This window comes from Gallus gallus, chromosome 10 (genome assembly GCF_016699485.2).
Source record: "Gallus gallus isolate bGalGal1 chromosome 10, bGalGal1.mat.broiler.GRCg7b, whole genome shotgun sequence".
Classification (NCBI taxonomy): domain Eukaryota; kingdom Metazoa; phylum Chordata; class Aves; order Galliformes; family Phasianidae; genus Gallus; species Gallus gallus.
The window spans coordinates 7080242-7090577 of NC_052541.1; the positions used below are offsets into that span (position 1 = coordinate 7080242).

The following is a 10336-nucleotide window of genomic DNA, read 5'->3' on the forward strand; positions in this document are numbered from 1 at the left end:
AAAAAGGCTGTATAAAAATAAATAAAGTGTGAAGGTTTGACCCAGCAGCAGCTCAGCACCACACACTTGTTTGGTTCCTTCCCAACTCCATCTCATGGGGAATAGAACAACAAAAAAAAAACCCAAACAACAAAGTAGAACTTGTAGATTGAGATTAAAAACTATTTACTAAGACAGAAGAGAAACATAATGATAGCAATATAATATATTTTCAGAACAAGTGATGCAGAATACAGTTGATCAGCACCCACTGATCAATGCCCAGCCAGTCTCCAAGCAGTGCCTGTCAACTACTCACAGTTTTAAAGGCTTTTTTTGCATAATGTCAGATATTATGGAATATTCCTTTGGCCAGTGTAGGTTAGCTGTCCTGGTTCTGTCTCCTCCCAACTCCTTGTGCCCCGTCCACACTAGCAGGACAGTACAAGAGGTTGAAATGTCCTTGGTTCTGTGCAGCCATTGCTCAGCAACAACTAGAAAATGGTGTGTTATTAACATTGTTTTTCTCCCAAACCCAAAACAGCATCATACCATCTATGATGAAGGAAAAAACTCTGTCCCAGCTGAAACAAGGGCAAACAGCAAGAAAGGAGGTTTGATCTTTGATTGCAGACATTGCTGTGGCAGTTTGCAGTTCATTTTCAGGGAAGAAAGTGTTCATGCAGTGAGCTGTGCTTGCAGAGGGGTTTTTGCTCTGTGATACTGGATGTGAAACAGGTGTGTGGCTGAGAGGTGCTAAGTGCTAGAGTAATGTAATTAGGGCTTAGCCTTCAGTTCCTTAATTAAGAGTTGGAAATCGTAGCAATAAGTGACAGCAAGGCTTTAGTTCATAAACACTAGTTTTAAAAAGTTACCTCAGCAGTGTGTTTTACCTTGGCCAATTAACTTCAGGATTGAGTGAGGCTAGTTAGCCCCTGCTGAAGTCTCATTAATGTGTCTGTGTGCCTTCTGGGACCCACACTGTTGTCTTCTACAAACCATGCAAAAAGTGTGGCCTTTGGGGAACTGCAGCTTCCTATTATAACAACTCTTGACCAGCTACTCTAAGGCACAGGTATGTCCACTCTGTCAGAGTCTCTAGCAGTTCTACTCTAGATACGTTTTGCTTCAAACCATGCAATTTTCTCGTTTGCTTTTGGTCAGTAGCTCATCTTGCATCCTTTGCCTCTTCATAATCATGACTGGTCAGCTCTAAAATAGCTGAGAGGGATGTCTGCTGTGTTCATGTAATGATTGCCAAATCTGACGAGGGCTTCCACAGTGCCTTGTTTCCCTGCATTTGCACACTCTCTGTGCTTTTCCAAAATATTTAATAGCTTTTCAGCTTTATTTCATTGCAAGTAATCATGATTTAGGGACCACCTTTTCCTCTACTGCTCTTAAAGACTTACATTTATGAGGCACTTGAGTCCTTTTTGTGACTTGCCTACCACAGTGGGAGCAGCCACAAGATTGAAGAGGCACATCTATGTTTTCTTCCCAAAGGTGCTCTCAGATAAAAGGTAGGCTTTTTCAAAAAATAATCAGCACCTGGACTACTTCATTGTTATTTAAAGACTTAATCCTGGCTTTTGATGAATTTTTCATTTCACCGTCGGTAGTTATTTTGTTGGCCTAGATTTCAGAGGAATTTGAGAGTAGACTACAGGTAATTTTATAAAAATCTAATTCGAGCTGTGGAAGCGAATAGAAATTTCTACCACTGATCTCAAAACTGAATTGCCTGGATTTTATAATATATGCACATCTTTTGCTTTTGTGCTCACAAGAACCTGAGCATTATAATGAAATTATAATCTTGAGAGCATTGAGTATTTTTCCAGATGGGGGAGCATGAATATGGTATTTGAAAGTGTCTTGAGGGAGATCAAGTATGGTTTACGTATATGTGAGGGAATATGAAAACTGTGTCAAGATTTCTTGCAGCATGTTTCACTGAGAATAAATACACCATGCCATTGGGTCATTATGGATTAATGTTTATTATAAATCACTTTCAGAGAGAGTCCTATCTGCAGAAGGTTATCTGATTAAAAAAGATTCTCTGTTTATAATTTTTTTAAGCCTGGATTACTAACAAGTGCAGGCAACTTTTTAAATAATGGACAATTCCAAATAATCTGACTGATGTACAGTATCCTAATGGGCTATTTACTGCTCATGTTGTTGGCTATGGCAGTGAACAGGTTAAATATTGACTATATAATCTTAGTTGCTATGATTGTAACTGGCAAATTACTAAAGTGTGCAGGTATATCTTGTATGGCCAAATCAGAACAATCTAGTATAAAATGAGTGGTTACTCATCCAAGAAACATTTGAATCCTGCAGTAATAGTGGCTTTATCCTGGTGAGTACTGAGATGGAGAAAGGAGATGTGACTTTATTCAAAACCCAGTGTGAGTTCCCACTGCCTTCAGTAGGAATCGAGGCCTGTGTTAATGCACTGCTCTACTTCCCTCAGCATGGATAGACCTGGTCAATTAAGCAGGACCACAGTTCAAAGCTGCAGCCACCTGACAGGTTCCAAACTGTTGGCAAGATTTTTCAGAAACTGAAAGTCCCAGTGTGTGTTCTGGATTTGGAGATATGCTCAGTCCATTCAGTGTGACTCCAGATTTAGAGCATTTTGAAGTATGTTTTCATTTTCTTGTGTGAACTTCAAACCATGTTAAATTTATTTTTATGCATTTACAGAACTTAGAGAATTCTTGAGTATGTTTTCGTGCTTTTATGTGTACTTCAAACCATGAATGATTTTACTTTTAATTACTGTTATTAAAGCTGAGATGGATTTCTGTGAATATTAGATCAGATTTGAGTTTTAAATCTTTCTATGAACATTATGCAAAAAAACAAACAAAAAAAAAAAACAAAAAAAAAACCAAACAACCTTCTGTAATACAAATATGCTGATTGTATTTTAACATTGTTTTCAGCTATCTTGGGAACTCATTAATTTCTTGTTATATCTTTGGTCTAAACATGATTTTTTGTTAAGCAATTAAGCAGTGAACTTGCTATCCTGTTTCTCATAATTGCTTATGTATATGTAAATCTATTTTGGTAAATGGTACTCTGCAAACATTGCTCTAAATCATTAGTTGATATGAAAGAAATTACAATGACAACTTGCGGTCCCACAAGATTAAATGTTTTGTAGCATCACTAGGCAATGTAGTAAGATCATACATGTTATATAGCCTTAAATATTACTTTATCCAGTTAGCCTATCCCTGCTTGTAGCGCAATCAGCTCTTTTGATAAGGGTTCTTAGTCATAATGCTCCCAATTTGACCAGGGTAGAATACATACAGCCTATGTTATCTCTTTATATTGTCTGGGTCTACATAGTTTTTCTTTTATTTGGTCTCTGCGAGTTATTTTATTATGTTTGGACAGGGCAGTCAATTCTTGGTGTCATCAACTCACTTTTTGAAATATCTACATGTAAGTTACCTAGAAACCAGAGAATTTTGATATATTTGCATCTTTTAATTTTCTTATCCTCAATGATGATCACACCTGCCTCTAGTGTTTGAAACTCCTTCAATATTGAGAAGATAAGGAGATGGTGAAGGGAAAAAATAAGGAGAAGGTCAAAAATCTGTACTTTTGTCCTCCCACTCCCAGAGTTCTGGAGGAAGAAGTCAAAGTTAGCTGTTAAGCCTAAAATATGCTATTTCTGAAAATTGAGCAGGAAAGTATTTTGTTGTCATTTTGGAACTTTCTAATCAGAAAATAGGATGAAGACCTAGTTTTAATGCGCATCTACATGATGACAAAATTTTAGCCTAGATGTAGTTTAAGCAGTCATGCTTCCATGTGCTTCATTCATGCTTCCATATGCTTTGTACCTGCAAACCTTTATTACTATTTAAAATATAATTCTAAAAGTGTTTGTAAGAAAATGTTTGGTTTTTTTTTCTTATGTAAGCCATGGCCTACAGCTTTCTCCACCCTTTTGTGCATAGCTTGCTTTTATAGAGCACAGGACACTGAAGTTATTTTAAGGGGCTACTCAATCTTTCATTGACAAATTCTTCTCTTAAATGATTTTTTCTTACCTTCTAACACTGCAATAAGGGAATAATAGTTTTCTCAGAAAAATCTCAGATATAGACTAAAGAGTAAGCTGCCAGATCAGGTTGTTGCTGACACAAGTAAGTCCATCTTATTAATAAGCACTTTCTTTGCGTTCAGTATTTTATTAAGGTTATTAATTGGCTCAACAACCAGCTTTCCAGATCACTCTGGAACATGCAGCTGATGTTACCGCATGGGCCACTGGCCCACGTTCTGGCTTCTTCCCTGCAGATCCCGTAGCTGGCTGTAAGGGAAACACCCCATTCTCCCTGTGACCTTTAGCATACAAAGGTAGCTGTTAGTTCCTTGTCTTAAAAAATCCTCTGGAACTGGTGACACTTCTGCTTTTTCATAAGTACAATAAATAACCTAAAAATAGAACTGTAGATGGAATGTGAGCTACTTAGGATGGATTAATGTGTTTATTGAAAATCTCAGGATTTTGGATAGTCTTGTGAGATACACATGACCTTTCCATGATACTCCCCAGAGATACCAGTCATACTGTCCCAAAGCACATAAAGTAATTCTGTCTCATAAGGACAATATAATTAAGGGCATTTGGAGCCTGGTAACAGGACTTGAACGTAGCAGTCCTCTTCAAGTCATCATTTCACGTATACTACAGTTGTCAAGTATTGTTGTTATTGGTGCAGTTAGTTCAAGGAATTTCTCTCTCTGGTTATACATAAGATTTGTACTTTTATTGTTAAATATTAAGAATAGTTTTCTGCTTTTAGCAGACTCATGTTACACTTTTCTCAGCAAAAAAGGGCCAGAGATTGCATTTGAAACATTGCATAGACTATGGTGATTTCAGTTTACTGGAAATTTATCTAGTTGCTAAAAGCAGCCACTGCTCTTAGCGTTCATTGGAAGCTGCGTTATTAACAGTCACAGTAGAGATGTCAAGGACTGCAGAGATAGTGTGGGCTAATTCTTCCCCTACAATAACAGCCTCTGAATTCAGGGCTCAGGACTGTTGCTGGGCAGCACAGAGAAGCTGCATGTTGTATCATCATCATCTCCAATACAATGGGACTTCATCCTTGTGCTTGGCATCATATAAACATGGAACAAAGTTTGTGCTCAGAGCTTAAGGTCTAATCCTTGTTCTCCACCTGGGCAAAGGAGATGTAGACAGGAGGCAGAAAGAGGCAGACAGGAGATGTCAGACTTAGATCACTTGTGCTCTGTTTCGTAGACACAGTTTCATACTTGCACTGCTGCTGACAAAAACCACTTCTAGAAACAGTGGGATCAATAGAATAGAATATTCAACAAGTTGCTTGTTTATAAATATATATAAATAAAGTTCTAATTAAGACTTAAAAATAAGCAAACAGCTTAGTAGAGTCCAGATAATGGTCCACAGAATTCAAGATTCAGGCAGCTAAATAGTATCTTAAAAATTATTGCCATTTTGCTATACTTACACACCGTGTTTATTTTACATCAAGATAATATATTTTCCATAGCACTCAGATCACTGTGTCATGCTGTTAAATACGTAGTAAGTAATGGTGACAAAAGAGTACTCTGTACAAATAAAATTTAAGAAACAAGCTTTGTTTAAAAGCAAACAGAGAGGCCAAAAAAACCCACTGATGAGTATGGGACTGATGACTGGAATGTGGAAGTGCTGTAGCTTTTGATACAAAACTGATGGGAGGTATTCCAGGTGATATTCTGATATTCTGGAGAAGAATGATTCCTTTAAACTGCTGCCTTCTGGGAGCTGTTTTTTGCCAGGTAAATGCCTGTGACAGCAGCTTCACTGCCTCTGTGCATTTATAACATGCTTGGTCAAGGATGCTTGGCAGAGGGGTCCTGTGCCTGAAGTGCCTCTTTATGCATCATTGCTGTCATCAGCAGTGCTATATTTACTAAAACAGATTTTTTTCTATCTGATGCTCACTGTGAAACTGACACCTTCAGTCAGCACTGCCTCCCTTCTAGGCAAGCTGCCCATCCTCTTCTTTTTCTAATAGGGAGGCTGAGGTATCACTACAGCCTGTGTCATAAGACTTTGCTTCTGATTTAAAAAAAGAAAAAAAAAAATTGTCCTACAGAAGAAAGGGAAGCAAAAGTCTTCCTCAAACTGCTGACATAGTAGGAAGACCTGTGGAGTGACACCTTACGGATCTTTGCTGATTGAGCAGCTGCCATTTTTTGGAAGCCCTGTGCATAATAAGTTGTTGTTCTGTGATTTGATACCATATGTATGGAATCAGGAGCTTCCATGTATATTAGCAAAGTTGAGGAGTCAGATGGGCGTGAAGGAGGCTGTGCTTATTATCAGACGAAGAAAGCACACAAAAAAGGACTGTATTTGTATTTATTACAAACAATATATATGAAAGTGTATTAGTTCTTTTTTTTAAGAAAAGTTGGAACAGAGCCAAACACCTTCAGTAGCACCAGGGAAAATGATGACAGCAGCAAAAGTCTATAGACAGAGGCTGAGAGGTTACAGATCTATTAAGGAAACATATTTTTAAAGCAAAATAGATTAAGTATTTTTAAGCATGATTTTTTTTGTTGTCATAATGTTAAAACACCATCAAAAAGGTTTGCATCATAGGGCTGTCTTACAACATTCATTTCCATAAACTGTACTCATTTTGTATTTGGGGGTAAAGTTTCTGCATCTGAAGATATATATTTTGTGAAGATATGTGTGTATATATATATATATATATATATATATATATATATATATATATATATATATATATATATAGGATAGCTGTGCCTTAAAACTTACTTGATATTTGTCAGAGATATATGTTTGCTTCTGACTTTCTACTTTCTAGCAAAATTACCTGAAACCAGATGTATGAATAAGAACTCTGCTAACCACAAGCACCGTCCATCCAAAATCTGGAAGTCAAACAGTTTCTTACTGATTTACACATGATATTTTTTGGCAGAGACTGCAGAGTGTAGCTATCTCATTTCTCAAGGTCTTTAATAACAAAAACCCATGAATGCCTGAGTTAGCTCTCTTGCGCTAGGAATTATCTTTGGGGACATCCAAGTCCTATGTATTTTAAATGGCCTGTAAGGATATAATTACTATCCTGACAGCTTGCTGTAAGCAACGTGTCTGATCCAAAGAAAGTTAAAAGTGTAATTACTAGATGAGTTTCTGAAATCTCAGTTACCTAGCAGTATGTGTTTAAAAACTGAATGTATGGCTTCAAGTTCTTTGTTCCCTATTCCCCCCCCACCCCCATTTTTCTTCTTCACGAACATTGAATATTGTGGGTAAGGCCTGTTTGTGCTCAAGGAATGCAAAAGGCTGGTGCCATGGAGTTGAAACAGGGAGTGGTCTGTTGCCAGTTGTATTAGAAAACCAGATCAAAGACTTGGAGGAGGAAGAAAAGGGTACAGACCTACATGCAGGCAGGGTATGTATTTTAGGTAGATTTTTCTTATGTTTTAAAGCTGCAGCAAATGAAGCCGATGCTATGGCTTTCAACATTTTGTCGTCTTGTGGCAAAGCAGACTGAGATGTCTGTGTTCACGTTCTTATTTTGTTCAGCTACAACATTTTCATTGGATTGGAAGCCTTTGAAGTGCCAGTGTTGTTTTGGATGTACGTTTGTAAATGACCTGTGACTTTGTACATTCTTCTGTGAGCAGTCCATAGGTGTGAAGGCCTGTGACTGTCATTGCTTTATTTCTCCAAAGCTTTGCAGGAGCAGTCTTTGCATTTGCTTTAATCCCTGGGATGACAGGGCAGTCTGCCACCTGGATTTGTTTCTCCTCGCTTACTTGTTTGATAGCTGTTCTTCAGTGCCCATATCAAAAACCAAGTGTTGTCTCTACAGTCTGAAAACATAAAACCACTGCAGATACACCTATATGAGACGAAATTCTCACTGCCAAATGGGCTTTCTTCTTAAGATATCAGAATGAATACGTAAAAAGTTTTCTGCGGTGCAGAAACATCAGTTGCCAATATTTTGAACATCTGAAACCGCAGCACCCAAAATGCTGATACTTGCACAGCAGTTCTGGATTCGGTACTGTGCAGTTCTAATATAGAAGTCCTTATTGCCTCTTGTGAAGGGTTGGAGCAGAGTTCATAGAGCTGCAAATTAATTCAAGGAAGTTACTCTTCTGCTTTCCCTCTCTCCCACTGATATTTGTGGGTGGTTTGTTTTGTGTGTTTTGTTAATCTGAAAGCGTCCAAATACTTTTGTTATTTTACTATGGAAAACAACATCATTACAGTTAAGTCTTGTTGTTCTCAAGTATACTTTTAAAGTCCATTTGAAAGTTATTGATGAAACACTCAACTCTTTAATTTAGTGATACTTTCTGCCAACCATGTGCTCTTCTTTGGCTTTGGTTGTTATTTGATGCCATGGGAAGTGTTCCTTCTGTTCAGTTCTGGTTGATACTGTTCCTTTTCTTCTATTTCCACACTGACTTCTGGAGTCTTAACATTCTCTGCAACGTTACTGTAGGGATACTGCTTTAGCAGGGGGCTGGACTAGATGATCTCCAGAGGTCCCTTCCAATCCCTACGTTTCTGTGATTTTGTGATTCTTTGCTTTGTTGCTTTTTCTTTCACAGCTCTGTTAATAACTGGAAGACAGGCAAGGTTTAACGAGAAGAGATGAGTAGTGAACCAATGCTGTTATTTCTGAGGGTGTGGAAAGTACTCTTTACTTGTTCAACCATTATGTTCCTAATGCTGAGGAAATAATAGTATTAATGAATCCAGACTGGTCCTTTTGGTAATGCTGAGAATGTCTGAACTCATACTGAAGATAGACGTGTTTTCTGATAGGTGAACAAAAAGATAGTCTTCTGATGGTATTACCTCATACTGCTGTCTCCAGTGTTCCCTGGTAAAAACGTACAGTATTCCCTGGAGTAACCAAGAATTTGTGGGCCTCGTGGCTGACCTTAGCCCAGAAGGGTTGGCTTTGTTTTACCAGCTTTTGGAGTTTTCTGTCTCCTTTATTATTCCTTTATTTGTTGGTGTGTTGTCAAATTGAATTCTCACTCTTGATTTCTGGATGGTTTGAGCAATACTTGGAATGTGAGAGAAAACTTAATTTCTAATAGCATAAAGCAGAGTGCTCAGCCCCTAGGCAGATCAGAGAGGGTTACTGCTGATCTGACCTCCCCTGTCATGGAAAGAAGCTCTCTTGGCCATCTGGCCTGCAAGCCTGGTCATCACTGATTGAAGGTGCTGTAATATTCTTATTCCTTCTCTGAGTAATATCTTCAGGAGGAAGTTGAGATCAGAAAAGACATAAAAATGACCTTGGTGTTTAATGTCTAACTTCATACCATACAAAGAAACACGAAGGGCTAAAAATATTGATGTAATACTTCTCTGATATTAGGCAGTAAAGTGTGCAAATAAACAGAAATGCTCATAGTATGATCAGTTTAATGTTTTTTTGACAAGTTGCAAGAGCAAATTAGAAGGTGGGGAAAAAAAGTCCAAACTCCTAACAGATATATGCAGATTTACTTCCTGGATAACATTTCTCTGTTCTTAATAGAAGTTTCAAAAAAGGAAGGCTTTAAAAATTGTGTGTTGAGACGAGAGATCTGTTATGCAATAGCATTTGTACTAAACAGAAAAAGAGCAGCTGTTGCTGGAAGTTAGACTTAATTGTTGTATTTTCCAGCACAAGGTTGTTTGGTGGGAACAGTGGGGGGGAAAAATGCAAGCAACTGCCAAAAAGAAAGCGTGTGAGGTGAAACTTGAATATGCTCTCATGAGAACTTTCTAAGATTCATAAGTAACTGAAAAAAGCATGCTGTATTTTAATCTCTGGAGAGGTACCGTATAGAGATAGAGCATAGCACGCGCTGTTGGCTGGAGAAACAGAGGAGAACATAGAAAATCAGGCTTGGGAAGGTAAGGCCATCAGGATGGGTGGAGGATAAAATGTCTGCTGCTGTTTCAAGTTCTTTTGTGGCTTCCTGAGTACATCTGAAGCTGCTGAATCAGTCTCTCTCCTCCCACCCCCACAGAACAAGTTTTTATTTATTTGTATTTTTTTAATTGAAAGAAGCAAACCATGTTGTCCCTGTTAGGAATCCGTTAACGGTAGAAAAAATCTTTAAATTAGCTTTGGGCATTTTGTAAGCTCTGCAGGAGGATTTGGATGTGATTTATACATGCCTTAAAAGCAGCTTCTTAAGTGGGACAGAAGTAAACCCCACACCTAGGCTCTGGCGGCCATTAGACTGGTGGGAAAGCTGTGGCAGAAGG

At 38.0% G+C, this 10336-nt stretch overlaps 1 long non-coding RNA gene across 9 annotated transcripts in view; it reads left to right on the top strand.

Annotated features, from left to right (window-relative positions):
- LOC124417123 overlaps positions 1–10336 on the top strand; it is a 126486-nt gene that overhangs the window by 80747 nt on the left and 35403 nt on the right. The window lies entirely within an intron of this gene.